This window comes from Beta vulgaris, chromosome 7 (genome assembly GCF_026745355.1).
Source record: "Beta vulgaris subsp. vulgaris cultivar EL10 chromosome 7, EL10.2, whole genome shotgun sequence".
Lineage (NCBI taxonomy): Eukaryota > Viridiplantae > Streptophyta > Magnoliopsida > Caryophyllales > Amaranthaceae > Beta > Beta vulgaris.
In genome coordinates this window covers 46,686,398-46,690,634 of record NC_079208.1, presented here as the reverse complement: position 1 = coordinate 46,690,634, position 4,237 = coordinate 46,686,398, and the positions used below count along the sequence as shown (strand labels likewise).

Here is a 4,237-nt window from a genome sequence, read left to right as displayed (position 1 = left end):
ATGCCGTGGTGTGGACACTGCCTTTGCAAAGCCTTGTATCTCTGCCATGCTTCGTAGAGGACTCCAATTCATGTTGTTGAAAGCCAGATATCTCGTTTCTGAACTTGGAAGTTCTCATAGGAGGGAAGAACTTGTAAAGAAAAGCCTTCTTCAGTTCTGGCCATGTGGCAATCTTCCTCACTTCTTCTTCCTTAAACCATTCCTTTGCTTCGTCCCTGAGAGAAAAAGGAAAAGCACAATACCGAATTAAATCATCAGAAACATTAGTTAATTTCAAAGTATTGCATTTTTCTAAAAAGTTGGCCAAATGATCAGTAGGGCTCTCTTTGGGTGTTCCCGCATAAGAATCCTGTGAGATAAACTGGATGAATTGTGGCTTGAGCTCGAAATGATTGGCAGCGGTTGTCGGTCTGTTTATGGTGGTGGTGGTCTCATCGGGCATAGCATATTCCCGTAGAGACTTTGGTGGTGCTTCGTCTCCCATTGTTGGTTCTTGTTGTTGTTGTCTTCTTCGGCCTCCTAATCTCCTTGCTGTAGCTTCGATCTCGCGATCAAGAGTAATCAGATCTTGTGGACCCTTGCTACGAGTACGCATGCAACAAAAAGACTGAAAGAAAAGAAATCAAACAACAAATAGAGTGACAATAATCGAACAAAGACAGTTTAGCTAAATAAAATCAAAGATAAACTAATCTAATACCGTTAGTCCTCGGCAACGGCGCCAAAATTTGGTAGGCGTGTCGCGCACCTATCAAAAGTAATTACCTAACTAACTTCCTAACTATGTAGCAGAGCAAGTCAGGGTCGAATCCACAGGGACAAACAGTATCAAACACTAGCTATCTTGACTCAATCTAACTAAACGAGTGACAAACAGTGATGAAAGGGTGTTGAACTAATACTAACGCTAAACTATGACAATCACCAGAAACGCACAAGGTATAATCGTTAATTAAAACATCTAGAATTAAGCATCACCACTAGCAATGACTAATACATGAATAATTTCCATCCCAAATAACATAATCAACGTTCAAGAGGAGTAATGCACCCTATAACTACCAAAGACCTCTCCCGAGTACCAATGGCTACTCTAAACAAGCAATCAAACCTATTCCCATAGAATCATGCAAGAAAGAGGCATTAAGCATAGCATTACAATTAATTTCCTAGCAATCCCATCTAACTATTCCCATAGAAGATATTCATACCATTGATTGGATCAACAAAACCATCTAGATTCAATTCCCATTGAAAATAAGATATACGGAGTCAAATCAAAATCACCTATCCCTAGTATGATAATGAGCATAAGAACAATTCAATCAAACAAGAACAATTAACCATATAAACTTTGGGATTAATGGAAGAATTCATATATTAAATCATTGCTAGGGTTTAACTTAACCCTAGATTAATAGACTACTCACACATAATTGAAATAGCAAAACAAATAATAAATAAATTGAAAGACATAGCAATAATAAAGGAAAAGAAGAGATTAGAAAAACTTATTCTTTACTTGAAGGAATCAAACTTGTAGAATTCAAAGTTCATTAATGGAGTTTTCTCTCAAAAGCTCTCTAAAAAGTAATACTATATTCTCCAATAATGAAAAAGTACTCAAAAGTATGTTTTTAAAACCTAATATATCGTTTACATAAACTAAGAAAAAGTAATTAAAAGTCGCGGATTAAACCGAGCAGCAGCACGCACGGTCGAGCCAAATGTTGCACGGGCGTGCAGCACCACGCACGGGCAAGCAGAAAGTTGCTTGGGCGTGCGTGCAAAACAGAAGGTTTTAAGCGATTTTGTTACGTTTCTGCACGGGCAAGCGAGATCTCGCTTGGGCGTGCGCCTTGGTCGTGGGCAAGCGAGATCTTGCTTGGTCCCGCAAAGAGGAAAATCTCTGAAATCATCATTCCTTTGACTCCAAAAGCACTCAAACTCATCTTCTCGTGTCCGAAAACCGCCATCTAAACCATCTACGAACCATATGAGCTCCTCTTAATCACAATCGGCCTCAATAACCTGAAAACCACATGCAAAACCCGAAAGTACCTCGAAATAACACAATGGTTTAGAATAGTGTCCAAATCATGCAATTAGACCTAATATGCACTAAAATCTTCATGAAAATGAGACTTAATACCTACCTATATGCAACTAAAAACCGACTTATCACTCTTGGGGCTGATGGTTTTGATAGCAAGTTCTACAAGCATTGCTGGGAGGTGGTGATTGAAGATGTCATTGATGCCATTCTGGATTTTTTTCAAACTGGTAATATGCTGAAGGTGATTAATGTCACCACTCTAACACTTGTGCCTAAAGTAAAATGCCTTGAAAATGTGAGTGATTTTAGGCCAATTGCTTGCTACTCTGTACTCTACAAATGCATTACAAAACTTATTAATGAGAAGCTGAACGGAATCCTACCTGATATTATCTCTCCGAGTCAAGGAGCATTTGTTGTAGGGAGAAGTATTATTAACAATGTGATGATTTGCCAAGACCTTGTGAAGTTGTACAAAAGGAAGAATACAAGAGCAGGACGCCTGATGAAACTGGACCTCAAGAAAGCTTATGACACGGTGAACTGTAACTTTGTCCAGCAAATGCTTGAGGGAACTGGCTTTCCTTCATCTTTTGTGAACTTAATTATGAAGTGTGTGAGGTCCCCAAGATTCTCAATTATGTTGAATGGATCCCCTTGTGTTTTATTTGAAAGTCATAGAGGCCTGAGACAAGGGGACCCTATGTCCCCTTTATTATTTGCAATGTGCATGGATTACCTTGACATGATTCTTTGCTATGTTGGGGAGCAGGATGAGTTCAGATTTCATGCAAGGCGTAAAGAATTGAAGCTAGTACAACTATGTTTTGCAGATGACCTGCTCCTATTATGTAATGGTGATTTCAGGTCCATCTACACCATGTTGCAAGGTATGCAGATGTTCTCTAATGCATCTGGCCTTGAAGTAAACAAGGACGATAAGTCTGAAGTTTATTTTGCTGGTATGAGTGACCAGGAGATTCAGAGAGTCACTGAAGTGAGTGGGTTCACTACTGAGAATTTGACATTTAGATATCTGGGGGTTCCTACTTCCACCATGAAACTTAAAGCCCATGATTGTCAGGCTTTGATTGATAAAATGGTACACATAATAAAGCTGTGGAGCTCGAAGAATCTTTCTTTTGCTGCTAGGAGTCAACTTGTTCACAGTGTCTTAATGAGTATTCATGTATACTGGGGAAAGATTTTTGTATTGCCTAAAGCTGTAATCCATGAAGTGACTTCTGTGTGTAGATACTTTCTATGGATTGGGACACACAATGACAGTAAAGCTGGGCATGTTGGTTGGAAGGATATGTGTAAGGCAAAGACCTCAGGTGGACTAGGTTTCAGAGACCTTGAAGCATGGAACCTAGCTGTAATAAATAAACTGGATTGGCATATTGCTCAAGGGAAAGGGAACATGTGGGTTAAGTGGGTGAACTGCGTCTATATTAAGGGGGATGATTGGAGTACAATGTCGCCCCTAGCACTGCTAGATGGACATGGAAACTTGTTTGTAAAGCAACACAAGAGGCCAAACTCATATTACTTTGTAACCAATGGATGCTTAATGATAAATTTAGCATCAAACAACAGTATAGCAGATTGACTACTGAGAGAAACCAAGCTCATGTTCAATGGTGGAGATATGTGTGGAATATATATTCCATTCCTAAGCACATGTTCATCCTGTGGATGACGATGCAATAGCGAGTAAAGACCAAGGATAGACTCATGTACTTTGGCATATGTATTGATAGCAGATGTGTTATTTGTCAACTTCATGTTGAAGACATTGACCATCTGTTCTTTGGGTGTGCTTACAACAGTAGATGGATTGCTGGGATTCTTAATTGGCTGAGGATTAATTGGAATGGAAGGAATCTCCACCAGATTTGAAGATGGGTCAAGGATAGATAAGCTGGGTCAAAATTCAAGAAGCAAGTTGGCCTTGTTGTCATAGCCTGTACTGTCTATAAGATCTGGAGAACCTGCAGAAACAAAGCTTACTGGGAGTATACTGTTAATACTATAGAATCTACCATTAAAGAAATCAAACATACTATAAAGCATAGTGAAAGAAGATGGCTTGAAGAGTTGTAACCTTTGGCATGTCAGAGGGGTGTTGGGGCTAGCTGATGCTAGTTGCCTTTAAGTGTAGTTTGTTCTAGTTTTAAT

General features: G+C 39.3%; 1 non-coding gene across 1 annotated transcript; it reads left to right on the top strand.

Moving 5' to 3' along the window:
• On the top strand, positions 1 to 106 carry LOC125492177 (small nucleolar RNA R71). Its single transcript, XR_007268621.2, has one exon. It is a non-coding gene; the product is annotated as a small nucleolar RNA R71 (small nucleolar RNA).
• Positions 107 to 4,237: the final 4,131 nt, after the last annotated feature.